This window comes from Montipora capricornis, chromosome 11 (assembly GCF_036669925.1).
Source record: "Montipora capricornis isolate CH-2021 chromosome 11, ASM3666992v2, whole genome shotgun sequence".
NCBI classification, from domain to species: Eukaryota; Metazoa; Cnidaria; class Anthozoa; order Scleractinia; family Acroporidae; genus Montipora; species Montipora capricornis.
In genome coordinates, this window is record NC_090893.1 from 17929577 (window position 1) to 17945996 (window position 16420).

General features: G+C 39.4%; 1 protein-coding gene across 1 annotated transcript in view; it reads left to right on the plus strand.

Moving 5' to 3' along the window:
- Positions 1-16420, plus strand: part of LOC138024879 (tyrosine-protein kinase transmembrane receptor Ror-like) — a 73758-nt gene that overhangs the window by 15058 nt on the left and 42280 nt on the right. Inside the window, exons 2-3 of the mRNA XM_068872071.1 lie at positions 8822-8911; positions 13819-13956. The gene's annotated coding sequence lies outside the window, so the exon portion shown is untranslated. The remainder of the gene's footprint in view (positions 1-8821; positions 8912-13818; positions 13957-16420) is intronic.

Here is a 16420-nt window from a genome sequence, read left to right on the forward strand (position 1 = left end):
TTAGGCCTTTTCACGTACATCTAAGCTTCGGAATTGATCCAAACTCTCCACAAAAACGTTTTTTTTTTTTGCTTTATACCGAGAGAAATTTCGCTTTCCCGCGAGAACAAATTTTTAGTTTAGCAACGCAAAGCGCAAACATTTACCATATAAGGTCAAACTAAGGTATATGAGCTGATAACCGAGATTGAGTGAACCAATCAGAGCACGAGAAATGCATTATCCGAGGTTGAGAATTTAATAGATACAGATAAGCAGATTGAAGACAATGTTGAGCGCAAGGTTGAATGTAGTCTTTAAAAAAGCGAATTGAGGGTGTAGTTTTCGGTTTCAACTTAAAGTGTCACTTTCGTTCAAGTTTAAGTCCCCTCTCAGATTATCGAATGAATGCTTCTTTGTTGCTCCTTTTGTTGTGTCTTAGTTGACCTCGGCCACACTTTGTAAATATCAAGTGTTTCTGCTCCCCTCCTAAGACCATTACGTTTATTTAAATGCTTTTCTCCTTTGAAAAGACTTCGGTGTTTACATACCTCCAGGAATTAAATTTAGGTGCGTTTATATAATTACTTTTTTGTATTGAAGGGAAAAAAACTAAGATGAAACAAAAATTGAAAAATTAAACATTAAAAAGGAATCTTTAAGCTATACGCAAAGCAAAAGACAAATATAGATTGGCAGTAATTAGTTTTGCTTCATTTAAAGCATCGTTAACTTACGGAGGTCGAAAACACTTATTGCAATGTCAAGAACACTCTCAACTGAATTTTATTGTGTATAGAATTCCACTTAATCATGTAAGCGGCTTGCTTTTCAAGCTGCTCTGTAAATATAACCTTGTCAGATGTTTTGAGAAATCAAATGAATTTATGGGTAATTAGTCTATACTGGGGGGTAAAAATGAAATGTTCGATGACTATGCTAAATTTATAGAAAAATGCAAACTGAACGTTAGCCACTAGACGAGAACAATTGTTGGGCGGGAATTTAAAATATTAAGATTTTTATCGACGTTCTTCCTTTTGTTATTGTTTATTTGTAACATAACCGCAGAACAAACCGCAGCGTGGGAAACACCGATTAAAAACAAAAATTAAAGACAACTTGTTTTTAATGTTAGAATGCTAATTTTGCGTTAGAGGGATTGGAGCATATCGGCACTTAAATGTTATTTTAAAAACGTGTTTCCGGAGCTGTTCTGTAAGTCGATAAGGAGTTCAAAAACGAGAATTTTTGGAGACAGTGGGCTTTTGCTGTTACGCGCGAATTTCGTGACAAAGCATCTTTGACAAAAACTTGAGTTAAGGCCCTAATCAATCAACCCTATCAGACTGCTTGATGTTGTAGTGCGACTGAATAGCGTTTGTTACGAATCTTTGCTTCCCAAATGACTGATGATTCTCCGTGTCTAAATAAAGATTTACATTACATTACATTACATGGCGTTTTTGCTCATAGTTAAAATGCACGTAGCTATCAAACTATGCTTCACAGGCACCACACATTGATAATAAAAAGGAAATAAACAAACTTAACAGGGCATGATTAATTAATAACCCTAGCTGAATAAATGCGGAGAGGCTACGGAAAAGACTTCATTTCATGACCAGGGCGCGATTTAAACCAGCACGCACGCGTCCCGAACCACTGAACCACGCAACGTCTTCATGTGCAAAGTAAATTTAAAGAGTACAAGAAATATCGGCACGAGTTGTTAGGGGAGCACCCTACAGAAACCCTAGCCTCTTGAGTGTTTGACGTACTTCTTAAGTGGATTTGGGTGGTTTACTTGTTAATGTAGTGTAATTTTCACGAATGCACGACAATTCATATTGTGTTATGCTGAGGGCTTTCGTTTCGGAACAAACTGGTGCTTCGTCGGTTGGTGAGTATATCACGAAATTTGGTATACTGTATATCAAACGCGTTAATAGATAAAATTAGGGAGTTTAAGATCTGCAACGCGAAAGTAACGAAAACGTCTTGTAAAATTGCAAGTTCAGGTTTATTAATCTTTTTCGTCATAATGTCGGCTTGTCTAACTTCTAAAAACTAGTGTAACTTTCCAGGAACTGAATTAACAGGTGCGGTATTGAATATACGACAGAAAATTCAAATTCGCTGCCTTTTGTTCACGTTCTCCGTAAAACTTGAGAATTGGTCATTTCACGTCGCAGATTTGCCGAAAACGTGAAAGAAATGTACAAAAACTAAAAATGCACGTGCAGAGCGTGCAAATATGCAAAATTTGCGACGTTTTCGTTGCCGTCGCGTCGTAGATCTTAAATTAGCGCTCTCGAAAGTACAGATCATTTGGCGATTATTTCGGCTTGTTCACGTCAGTGTTCAATTAGGGCGAACTATCCTGTAACTGGATGGGTACGAACAGTGTTAAAATAAAGATGGAAAATGAATGGTTTATTGTTCTATTCTCACGTTGTTGTCAACGCCTAAGGTCGTGCTCTATTGGGATCAACCGTTTTTAGTTGGTTGGGTTGGTTGGGTTTTTTCGTGTTCTATTCGGAAAAGACCGTTTTCGGTTGGTTTGTTTGATCAACTTTTTCAACCGGCATCAAACTAGGTTGAAACGGTTGAAAAAGCATTGGCAGCGACCGCTGTCGTTTACACGGACCATTTTTTAAAGTCGGCCGCGGGCTCCTGCCGTCACGGTGTTGCTCACCCTCAACTTGTCAACGCAGGGAATTCTGGTAATGACTATTCCCAGGAGTTACCGCGTTTCAACCGAAAACGGTTGGAAAAGTGTTCTATTGGGAAACCTCAACCGCTTCAACCTAAACCGGTTGTGGTTGAAACGGTTGATCCTAATAGAACACGACCTAAAATTTGGTGATGTCACGTTGTTGTTTTGCATAGAAATGCATGCCCCACGTGCAGCACAATTTTTTTCTTTTTTTTAACCAATAACATTCTTGGTTTGTGGCGTTAGAGTTGGCGTTGACGTAGCCGTCGTCTTTGCTTAAACTAAATTTAGCCCTGTCAACTCGTATGATATCAAGCCTTTTAATACACCGTTTTTTTTTTTTTTTTATAAGAACCTTTTTTATAAGAACGTTGAGGCTGAGATTTGCCGAAATTTTAAGAACGAATTAAGAACATTCCTCAGGCTGAAAGTCGATTAATTAAGAAAGGTTTTATTTTGCTCATTCATATTTTAACTGTCTCTTAAATGAAAGCATAAAATGAAGGTAAATAAATGCAAATGAAGTCAAGTACTTAAGGGCATATTTTGTATGACATAACAATGGTTTTCCTATTCCATGGTGCACATCTCAGTTTGTAAGACCTTGTAATAATGAGCAGTTGTAATGGTTCCAAAATAACTTCAACACCATCAATGTCATCAGGTGAAAACAAAGTCTAATGTAAATTTAAGAACATTTTCAGCCTCACATCACAAAAGTATATAAAACCGTTCAGCCTCAGCTCCTAAATTAGACATTTTTATTAAAACATAAGAATGTATGGTTATGTCGAGTCAACATGAGGTAATATAGTGTGATTAATAGAATCTAATGTAATTGTACAGAACAATTTGCGGATCGTCCAGCCTACCTATGTGAAAAGAGCTTCTGATATGTGTTTGTGACCGGCCGTGTCTCGAGCGCTCAACTCTAAATTTCGACCCCTAAATTTCCATCACCACTGCTCTGATTGTATTAAGCGTGGGCAGAAACTCATGACCTCGAAGCGTTTAACCCTTGTTCAGAGCAGGAGTGAGTTTTTAGTTTAAAAATTTCCTTATTTGGCGCGTGCAGTATCGATCTGATTTTTGTCCATATTTGGGCATGAAATTGGTGTTCTAAAATCAATCCCAGCTTTGTTCCAAAGAAAAGAGTCGCAATTTGCACGCTTCAAGGTAATGTGTTTCTGGCGTAGACTAAAGAAAAACAAATGCAGAAAAAGAAGGAATTGTTTGTTGAAAACGAAAAAAAAAAGTTTCAAACTTTAGCAGTGTCAAAGCAAGGACAAGTGAAATCCTCTCATTTTAGCTGCCTGACTTCGTCGCTGTTAAGATTCCCCAATGAAGAGCCAACGTGTTCTCTATGTTGATTATTTGACGCACAGAGAAAGGTAAAGTTAGAAGAAACCTACTAGCCGAAAAAGTGGTACACACGTCAACCAATCATACTGCTGTTTACGTGACTCTATAACGAGGGTCCCAATGGGGTTAAGCGTGTGGCGTGAAACGTCCAAAAAATTAACCGTGTGTCGTGAAAAAGGGACATGCCGATGTCCCAAGAGAAATTGAAAACAATGCCAAAGTAAAATTTGGGGGTTAAACAAGGTGTATTATGGGATTTGAGAAAGTTGAGAATGAAATTGGTCACTCTCCGAATAGACCACTTTTCGAATTCTCACGGCTGGACTGGATCTAGCATGAAATGGAGGCTAATGCGGGCAAATTAATTTGTGTGTGAAAAGATTTGCCCGCATTACCCTCCAGTCCAGCCGTGAGAATTCGAAAACGCTCTATTGGTGAGTCCCTCCCAGGGGTTTTGGAGAACATGGCTAATTTGAACTAGGGAACAAAGGAACATAAACAAATTTAGGGATCAAAAAGCTGGGAACAAGGATCCCCCTGGGAGGAACTCATTGGTTTCATCCGGCAGGCTTGTCAGTAGGACTAACCATTAACACAAATATTCTGACTGATCACGGTCTTCTCTGATCCAACGCTTTGCAAGACTTATCGTCCACGGTTTTTGCAAAGGTTTAAAACCTCAACTTCACAAATATTCTCTTTAGCGTTATTAATGGCCTTCCATTGACCCTTGAAAGGACAATTTGCTTTCGAAAACCAGATGTTATTTCTGGCACTTTTTTTTTTTTGAAAGAAATATGTATTTGAAGTGCGGGCTGTATAAGAAAGATAGAAGTGATTCTCGCACCGTCTCTGTCAAGTCATTTAATTCACAGTTGCCCAAATGTCTGGACTAGTCACTCTGGTCAAACCGGTTTAGGCAGCGCGCGCATCATATTTTTGACAAGGGGGAGGTCAAAATTGAGTTTCAGTACGAAAATCAATATGACGTCCAGGAGTGCGATCGAGATTTGGCCTCGGTTTGAAACTGTCACCAAGCAACGGCTTGCGCACACTCAATAAATACTTAATACGATTTCCGCAGATTTTTTTTCTTTCTCGTCGAGTTAAGGAATTCTCTACTGTCTCTGCTGTCTCATATGAAACACCTGAAAAATCCAGGGCTATTGCTCTTGCCAACTAAAGATGCAATTTGTGATGTTCTCGTTGCCGTCCCCGTTGTCGTTTCTTAAGTTCCCTAATATAGCACTAACTAACCAACGATGTCAACCAACGAAGACAGCAAAGCAAATGAGGCAGGCACCTGCGTGCAAATTGAGCGCTCTAACCGCTGGGCCACATCGCCATCTTGTTCGAACAAATCGATATTTTTGTCGACAACCCTCAAGCACGCACGAGAAAAAGGTAAATGTCAGCCCCTTGCCTAAATATTTTTAGGTTTAACTAATTTGCTTTTAACGTTTACATAAACGAGATTGACACCCTTACGAAGATTAAAGGATTAAAGGATCATGCTCAAAATCACTCAATCGGGGTGTTCTACTTCGTCAACTATTTTTCTCAGTTTGAAATCAAACTTGTTCCTGCAGTAAGTGTGAGAGAATGTTCTTTCGTATAACGGTAAATAGCTAAGGTTAGGCGAGGCAACGTCTCTCGCATTTGTGTTGCAACACAGTTTTTTTGTCGCAATCGTTGTGAGAAGTATAACTCAGAGTCGATTCTACTTTCCTCAACGAATCTGGCAAGAGCATCAATGAGATTTTTCTATCGTTGTGAAATGTAGAGGCTTGTTCTAATCATAGTTAAATAAACTTTGTTACAACTGAGGACGCAAGAACACACGGAAAGCGTTTTTTAATCATTTGTGTCTATTCTTAGCACAAAGACATTAATTGACAGCAAGCTAATGCGCATGCGTGTGTTAGCTTGTGCTTATTCTTCGTGAAAACCAGCCTGAACACCTCTCGTGCAACTTTTGTCGCAGATATCACGACATCATCTAGAGCGCATCAAAGGTAAAGTAAACGTGTTAAAAGATGAAACTTAAACGTGAAAACAGGCTAAAGAAATCATAGCAAGTTTGATCGCGTTATCATTCGCAAATTGGACAAATGAGTCGAAAAAAAAGTGGGAATACCATTGTTTCGCCAGGACAATGATCTGCCTTTCTTCATTTTTTCACTAACTGGATCTGTAAGAGAAGAAAAGTTGACGGTGGGGTGCAAAATTATAAATTCGTGGGAGAATGTAGAGCAAAATAGTGATTTAATTCCTTTTTTTTGGAGGCGTGCCATTTTGACGTGTTTGAAAGTTTTATTTTATGGTGGGCAGACAGGAGGAGTCATGTTGCAGGGACACGCTGCAGCGGCAAAAAGGTGTGCAGTGCAAACTGAGGCGACATGCATTAGGGTCGTGTGGCGGGGACAAGTCACGTAGCAGGGACAGAATCACAACATTTGCAAACGCATGAAAATGTTGCGGGTATATGTCCCAGGGATATGTTGCAGCGAAATGTCCCCTCATGTGAACTGATACTTTTTGGGGTGATTTTGTCCCCGCGACGTTTTCCATTAAGTTTCATCGGACACGCCGAGGGGACAAAATCACCCCAAAATTGATGTTGCGCAATTATAAAAGTAGCAGTTCACACGACTCAGGGGACATGTTGCTGCAACATATCCCTGGGACATATACCCGCGACATTTTCATGTTTGTGCACATGTTGTGATTTTGTCCCTCCTACATGTCGCCGCTACACTTCCCTGCTACACATCGCCTCAGTGTGCACTACACAAGATTTTTGTCGCAGCCTGCAACATGACCCCTCGTCTCTGTCCATGCCCACCTATATGCTCTATAGAACAACTTTTAAATAGACTGCTCTGCTCTTTTCTGCAATGAACTGCAAGGGCTTTGCGGTTCATTGCAGAAACAACGAGTAGCAGTGCTGACTAGCAGCCTTCCTTCGCTACCGAATCGTTAACGCGAACGAAAGGTTTTCTTGAAAATAAACATTTGCACTATCGAGACTACTGTACGATTGTTCCATCCTGTTTGAGTTTTACGATGTCGGCGAACTACGCTGCAACTGGTTGGCAGGAATATCGTTGTAGCGAATAGAGAGAATGAACGATTCTCTGACATTGGCTTCAAAATTAGGTTATTTCGCGTTGTTGTTGGGCAGAAGATGGGAGAGAACTGCATTAACATGAAAGCCGCCTGAGCATGCAGCACGATTCTTTTTCAGTTGTTTAAGTTTTCGTGGCGTTGCGCAAAACCAAAGCTTGAGTACGCCCTGCGCGTGCGTTTTTTCATATTTTGTTATATATCTTTGCCGTCCACTGTTGTAAAACCACGTGAAATGTGGAGGACGTAAGTTTTCCCAGCCTTAATTTACAGACACACAATGTTCATTTTTGTGTCTCCGCACGAAAATTGAACCAAGTCATGGAATACATGGCCCTTTATTTCCATATCATTGAATAACAACAGCTCTTATTGTTCTAAAAAAGTCTTTCAACTTGGAGTGTTCAATTTGCATGTGCTGTCCCCGACATCTGAGCGTCGTTGTCATCTTTGCGTAAGATTACAAGCTGCTCTATTTGAAAAAAGTCGGCGAGGAGCAAAAATTTACCCTCTCATTTAGGACTTCAAGACAATTAAAAATAATATAATTCGCGGATATTGTATGATGGAATAATAGCTTCGTGATTTCAATGACACGAACTTCAAATTACGTTTTCGTGGCCGAAGGATTCTTTCATCTTGGAAGGTGTGGTTTTTCGAATTTCATTTCCTGGCACTAATGATTAATTGTGGTTCAAGAAGGAAAAAAACGCCAACATTCATATATCAAAATAATTAAATTGTTTTGTCTCCGGGCACACGAAATGAACTTGTGGCAAGTAGTCTAGCGAAATAATGAGGTGTTTTTTTTATCAACTTGATGTTGTTAACAATAAGTCAAAGATATCGGAAGCAGAGTTCAATGGCGGCAAATTACTCCTATGATTGACCGCGAAGGCCAATTAACGCTTTCGGTAATGATCATCTATTTTTGTCTCCACTTTCAATTACAACGATTTTTAGTGACAATAGTCGTTTGTTTTTCATGTCTATTACAAGAGTATTGGTTAAGAGATTAGTTGTTTACCTCTTTCACCTTTGTTCGTCTGGGAGTTTTCAGTAGTTTACGAGAATTTTATCGAATCGAATAGATATTGCCTTCTTGCAAAAGATAGCTTTAAAGTATGTTATTTAGAGAATTGCTTCACTACCACTCTATTTAAATGCACATTATCTAATCTAGCTATCATTTGTGTTTTCCTGGACAAATAATCATTTTTTTCATCGACGTGATGTACGTTGAAAGGAAAGGAATAGCGAAAAATACATTTATCATGAAAAAGCACACGCTTTTTATTCATCCTGAGGAAGAGAGCCTTGCCAAAGTAGTTGCGTGGTTTTAGCTTATTAAAAATAGGGCAGAATTTCCATGACAGTAGCCGGGCCTTAGCAACGTGACCGTTCGACAGTTTAAATTAATCAAGATAAGTTGTGACATGACAAGTCATAAATCATATTAAAATTCATGATGTGAATTTGTTGATGAGAAAGGTTGGTATGTGCTTATAAATTGGTGTCTCCCGTCGATAAGATCTCAATTAGATGTTTATAAGGTATTCTGAGGTCAATGGCCATTGGGATGCAAATACTAAGAGCCCCCTGAGTACTTTTCCGGATTTTATATTAATTCCATAGGACAACTTCGACTCCTCTAGTTCTCCAGTTGCAGTTGTCGATTGACCGTTCCTGGAGGATCACCAGGCCATCTGCGGCAAGAAACCCCAGGTTAGCAGTTTTTCTGTTGCATTGAATCACAGGCTTATTCGCTCAGCAAAGTCAAAACCATTACAGATAATACACTCTCGTGTGACTGTCTGATCAAGACAAGCTATCGACAATCGACTGAATCGAGATGTTTTCATTTACTACTTGAAACTGTACTGTTCAATTCTGAAACTCGTCCTTTAAATCCTTGAGACCTCAAACATAATGACCAAACTTTAATTGTTTACTTCGGACTTATTCACGGTCTGAGGCTTTGCTGTTATGCGAGATTACTAGAAGAAAACAATGGCTCGCAAACATCCTTTAAAAAACACGCAAGTTTTTGTAAGTTTTCGGCACACCCCTACTAGCGGCAACCTTTCCTTCCCTAAAGGAAGACGAGGGACCCTGGGAAAGAGGTTGCCCTGAGTTACCAAGCATTGTTCTTTTTGGCAGTCATTTGACATCTTCCTCTTGGATTCAAATCGGTTTATTTCAAGCACGCAATGATATATGTTGAAGAGCTATCCCACTTAAAGTTTTGACCAGCAAAAAAAATATACCCAACTGCAAGGGTTTGATCACGTTTATTTTTTAACGCGCTCAAAGCCATTGAGTACTAAACCAATGCAGGCTGAGTCATCTTCGGGTGGTTGGTGGAATGATCACCGTGAACGCCGTTTTGACAATGTTTCAATGTCCTCAGAACAATTTTTTTCATTTCTTATCTTTCTTTATAAGATTACAGAGTTTTGCTGTGTAGAAGAAGTTGATATAAAGTCAATTTCGCCAACCCAGTGCAATCAAAATGTCTTCTAAAATTTGACAAAGAGATTCTTCGACTTAAAGTTTGTATAGCCTTGGATTCTATTCCGTGGTCTTAGTGGAAACATTATTGAATTTCCAAAAACTTAGATACTATTTAAAGTTTAGTTGAGCATGGATTTCATTTTGTTTGCAAAAAAAACGTCATTAAATTTTTAACGTTTACATCGAAAAAGAAAAGATTGCATGACTTGAATGATTTCAAAAACGCAAGGACCGCAAGCCTTTCACTTTGTGAATTATGTCTTCGTTTTCCGGTTCTTTTTCAACTCAAAGTAGTTCTTCAATAGGAATGATTGGTATTGTGCACTTGCTTATATAGGGTAGTTAAGACTTTCCATCATTCACTATAGTGTAAATATGGTTTGGGTGAGAGTATCCAAGTATTTAGACCTTCGGCGAAGAAGTAGTGCACAATTATTGGAAGAGCGCGTTTCGTATTGGGATTCGAAAGAAAGTTACTAAAATACTGTGCAACTTTATCGCCAATGAAAAGCAGGAAGTCCCCCGCGCTTCCAGCAAATCTCACATGGTTATCTCCGCTTCTGACGCATCATCTTTACGGTCAACGGCAAACATTGGACTACAATTTGCGTTAAGCCAAAAATGGAAAAAACTCGTTTGATACGAGCTCATTTCTTGCGTGTCAGCAGCAGGTATATCAAGTAACTTATCAAAAGAGAGAGACGAATTAGAATAACATATTTTTCATGCTTTTATGACAAGCAGCAGCTCATCGTTTCACGTTTCACGTTTCACGTAAACGCTATATATGCGTAAAATCTCTCTAATGGCGCTGTATTTGTCAAAGTAATCATTTGAGTTTAAGGTCAGACGATATTTTAAACAAATGAATGAAGGGGTAGTTTCTAAAGAAACTGTGGTGCTGCGTCGGTGGGGAAGTAGTATACAAAAATTTGGTTTTATCAACGGAGTTGATAATGTAAATTGGCCACCGTACAGAGATTCTAAAAGCTGACGTTTCGAGCGTTAGCCCTTCGTCAGAGCGAATCGAGGGATTATGGGTTACGTGTAGGCGTAGGGCTAACGAAGGGCTAACGCTCGAAACGTCAGCTTTTAAAATCTCTGTACGGTGGCCAATTTACATTATCAACTCCGTTGATAAAACCAAATTTTTGTATGATATTTTAAACAGTTTCATGTACTAAACTATCTTTTATGTGTTAAATAAACGAACAAATGGAGAACAAAACTTTAAAAAGTTTAAAGACTTGATCTCACCCTTCTGGAGTTGAAATCCATTGAGAGCCACTTTTCTAATTGACAAATTTTCTATAAGCGCATGTTGGAGATTAATTGGCTCGAACGAACTGAATTTTTAAAATTTATTCACGCTTGGATACTTAGAAATTGCGCTTCCCGTCACAAATTTTTCAGCCTGGAAGCAATTCGCGAGGACCTAATAACCGAGATTTAGTCAGCTAATCAGAACAGTAGAAAGGCAATGTTAGAGGTTGAAGATCTCGTTCCCAGGGCTTTTCACCGTCCCTTTGTCCGTCCTACTCTCAGTGGTGAAAAACCCTGGGAACGAGGTTGTTGTTGATGTGTGACTGAAGCCGAATTTCAGTGACGAAAAAGGGAAATTAAAACTCTTGTTCGCAAAGAAACAAAACAAAACAAAACGAAACACGACGAGAGTCGATTTCTTCCCTATCTGTCAATACGAAGAGCAAGGAGTTCCATATAAGTAAATTGACGTCATGCCTGGAATTTTTTTAACCTTAGCCAACTGTGTATCAATCGTTGCTTCAATAAAAGGCTATCTCTTGCTGATAAACAGTGGCATTCCAAAGGATTAGAGTTAAGTACACAGCCAGAGACAAACAAAGCACTCTGGAAAAGTAGCGCCACCGGCTGACAATTTGCGGTCATACTAGAGCAGGAAGCGGCAAAGTTTTAATAGAGTAAGTCTCAAGTGTTTCTGTTATCCGGCAGAGGGGGTACAGTGGCGGGGACAAAGTTCTTTTTAGGGAGGAGAGCGCAATAAACTGCATGGTTGATACAAATGATATTATATCAAATTGAATTCTCCAGTCTTATCAAATGGGATGATAATTTCTAGTTCGAGTTCGTGACAAATATTGTTTCTGAACTATCATGCATGGAAATAAAAAGTTGTTTGTGTCCGTAGTTTCCTTGAATGGTCTGGAAAGATGTTTACAGTGAAGATCATGGCAGGCGGTCAAGCTAAGATCACATTCGATGGCAGAAGGTGCTGTGCTTAGTTGACTTGGAACCGCAAAAAAAAAAATATCTCTGAGGCGTCTGACTGCTCCAGGCACGCAAACATTGCGAACTTGAAATACCCTTTGATATGTTGGCTTCTCAAAGACAAGCTGTTTGCGAACAGAGATGTTTCCTTTATTGGATTTACCGTGCTCTCTTTCATACTTAAGAAATCATTTGGCTCATACGGCTGAGTAAATTGAATTAAATAACAATCTTAAATGATAATCCCTATGGCACACAGCTACTTGCCATTCTTTACATGTCCTGTAGCACGTCCGCGCCCATGTTAATAACACTCACTGTGTATGCGGGACGATCTCTGCACTGAATTCTTCTCGTAATTCGATCAAAGATTCTGAAGAATGCGTAAAAATTCCGAATCCAGATTGAAAGAACGCTAGAATTTTACTGAGCTGAGTAATAGTCAACTGTGATACTAGAAATAGCATAAAGTTTGAAGATTTGTAACTTCTATCATTTTCGCCATTTGTTTGAAAATCATATTTTAAGGAAGCGTTCCCCAGTAAAATTTTAGGGGGAAAAGAACGGGACTACATATTGCTAAGATTTTGATCAAACCCGTCACGATTTGCCAGAACTTTCGGACGAGGCAAAAAAGCCACCTAGAAATTTCTCCAGAGCTGATGTTCCCCCAGAACATCCAAACAGATAAAATATTTTGTAGGGCAGCTACAGACTGACTAAACGAGCTTTTAAAGCAGTACTAGTGTGGAAACCATTTTAGGTCGTTGGGTTTTCCTGTTCGGCCACGCGATTGCTTAGCATTTACCGTCCAAGTTCGGATAGTTAGTGTGTATTCCAAATCTAGTGCTATCAGATTTCTCCACCCTTTTCATCAAGGCCTCACTGCGCAAAGCTTTATCCTTCTCAAAAAGGCTCGCCCTCACAGCATGAAAATGCTCTTTAATATTTCCTCCGGCGGCCATTTCTAACCTCTTCCATTGCTTTTGCTCCGTGTTTAATAACCAGAACCGGCTCTCACTTTATAGTGAGGCATTCTAAACGTTGAGTATTTTACGACAAAATCCGGCGGGATATTTTTCCATTAGAACTGAGAGATGCAATTCAACTCGCTTGTAAATAGCCTTCACTCGCACAGAAGCGACACTACACTCAAGCGAATACTCCGGCGAAGATAGGCAGATTGGCGGGGGACTTCCTTACAAAAATAAAGGGATTTTTGGGAACGCAAACCAAGGGTTTTGGCCTGTGTTAGATTAATTTCCAGGAACCCCAAATTCCCTAATTTTAGTTCTCAAAAATATCTTGACGAGCTGACGAACCAACGTTTTCTAATTTTTCCCCATCTTTATAAATGTAAAAGCACTTCTTTTGTGTTGACGAGCAAGAGATTTGTTCCAACGCTGAAATTATATCTCCAAGGATGAAATTATTCCTTTGTCAGTCTTACTTAAATTATCAGTTCTTTAAAAACGATAGCTTTGTTCGTCTTCAGGGGGTAAATTCGAATTTCTTTACTCACGTCATATACTCGAAAACTTTGTAGGCCACCAGGCCCCTCCCTTTTGAGCGACTTACCCTACTGTATGGCACTCTCTGATTGTGATTGATGCAACTGTCTTTGATTGACAGCTGTCTTGCTTATTCTTGTTGCATGAATGTCCAATGATTTGTGCGCGCAGGAAGCCTGAAATTCATTAGGTTAAGTTTTCGTGTGAGCATCTTCGAAATATAATTACAAAAATATGTCCACAAATTGCCCACATTCAATAATTTGATGGTGCCTCGTGGGCTGAATGTCAAAGTGACATCACGCTGTTGGGTCGATTGTTTCGGGAGTAATAAATATCGTATTTGATTTCTTAATCCAGACATAGTCACTCAGTTGGCATCTAGGGATCTTGTGACCCTCTATCGCTCGAGTGTGAATATACTCTGGCCTCTTCAGTTTGGGACAATCAAGGCGGAACGAAGGATTTGCTACAAGAAACAAGTCTGTATAGCTACAGGTAAGAACTACAAGAATTAAGGTCTGGTACACGAGGGTGGTAAATCGACGCCTTTCACCGGAGAACTGAATTGATTCGTTTGAGCTTGTGCTTTGCTTCGAGCTTATCTCAGAGGAAGGAACATAGATTCCAATTTAGAAAGGGAAAAGCTTGGACCTTCGCTTTGCGGCAATTTGAGTGAAAGCAATGCTCGTTGTGGCCTATAAATCGCGTGACCTCAAAAATAGAAAATGCCTCTTTAATAATTTAATCCGTTCAGACGCGAAGAATAAGCTCGTGATTCTTGCTTTGGCGGCAAAAACCGGGGTCGATCAAATCTGGAGTCACCGTCGATGATATTTTTGTCGTACTCTTTTTCCCTTAACGGTTGAATCGTTGCATTTTCCGTTTTGCTTTTCTGCAAGTGGTACAGAAAAGCAGCTTCGCTGAAGTTTAAAAGTCGCACATACTTGAACACGATACGGTAATATCTCACAATTGGATAATCAAGATAATAGATAAGCAAAGAAATAAACAAACACAAGTCAATTTACAGATAATGAGTCTCGGCACTCAAAAAAGACATATTTGGCTGGCTGACTGATTTTTTTTTTCGATATCACCAATTAAGCTATCGTTTATCATTCGCTTCGGTGCCGTCTGCAAAATTTTTCTCGGTTCTTTCCCAATGTTGAAAACGATGGGATACGCCGGATATAATCGATCATTACAGAATTTTCTAGAATTGTTTCGCAACAGTCTATCTGGGTCTTCTTTCCATTATTTGGTATCATTGCTGTCGAAACTGTACACCAAGTACAAAACTTTATCAACAGTACTGTCGCTTATTTTTTAATGTTAACAATACACTGCCGTACTTTCAAGCCAGCCAACCGCTGAGTATTTTGTGTCAATGGATTGAAGTGTACATACGTCGCCACTATACGAAAATTACATCGCCAGTAATGGTTAAAGCACAATTAGGCTTCAAGGGAAAGATTCAAGCAAAATATAGCCGCAGCTTCCGTTATCTTCAACTTTGAAGTCAAACTATGCGACGCCCTCTTCATATTCAGTACTGATTTGTTCTCTCTGCGCTTCAACATCAATAGACCATATTCTCAGTTTTGGACTCGAACTAGCTTGCAATAGAGGCTCATGCGGGGGGAATATATTTAAAAGTATTTGCATTTGAAAACATTCCCCCACATTGCAAGCTACTGTAGTTCGAGTCCAATACTGTGAAAACTATGATGGTCTATTGCTGAAGCATCTCCGCTTGTAAAGGGCCATTCCTCTACCTGGGCCCAGGACACATTGAATTCTACGCACAACTATACGTAACAGCAGGCGGGCAGCTTAAGGTACAATTTTTGGCTTGTGAAGTGATTACTGACTGGATAGAACAAATTGGAGGTTGAACGGAAATCTTGGCAGAGGGCTTAACTGCCCAAAAAAGCGAAAAGCAACGTGAAAAATGCTACTTCGGACGCACTATCGAACTTGTCTAAATATTAGTGTTTGAGTTTAAGATGAATGTCCTTGAAAATCAGCCTCCGGAAATCCCGATTGGGTCGGCATGCTTACCCCTCCTGTTTCAGAGCCACTTGTTCAATGCGCTTAAAGATAAGAAGGCCGTGACGTGGGGGAGTGTTTGAAATGATTGCATTTATTCAAAACCACTCAACAGTACTTGCGATGCTTTCTTGTGTTTTCGCTCAAGAGATTCAACTTGGTTTTAACTCAGTTTGTGGTAGAAAAAATAATCATGCTTTTAGATCTCTCTTGGTGAACTCTTAATGCTCTCAGCTTTTTTTAAATATAGAAACCCGTTTTTCGAGAACTTGCATTGCGTCAGAGGGTTTTAGGAAATGTTAAGATTGAATTACAAAGCTGTTTCTTAAAAATAGTTTCATTTACTGTAAAAGAAATTTTCTCTGTATTTGATTACGTTTAAGATAACATATTTCCAAGTAGCACAGTGGTGCGATTAAGTTTATGCTGTCTTGCCGTCTTTGAAAATTGTGTATACGTGTTAAATACAGTTGGGCAGTTGGACAATTGGACAAGATTTGATCGCTAAACCGGCAGCGAAAACGACGGTCAATTCAAGACATCTCAAGTAGTTGGCGATTATTCAGTCTTGTCCATGTTGTACAACGTGGGCAAAGTATCCTTTAACTGGATGATACGACCACTTTTAAAGCAAAGATAGCTAATGAGAGATTCACTGTTAGGTGCTCACGTTGTCGTCAAAACAACGACGATAAACTGCAAAAATTGCATAACAGGCGGCTAGGGTTATCAACAAGAATAGTAATGACGTGATTGCCAACCATCTTGTTAATTCACTCCATCAGGACAATCTCGCTAAGCGACGGAAAAACCGTAGCCACCCAAATATTTAAAGCATTAAATGGTGTTGCTCCGGATTATCTACGGGACCTGTTTTCAATTCGCGCCACAAAATACAATGTCAGGAATT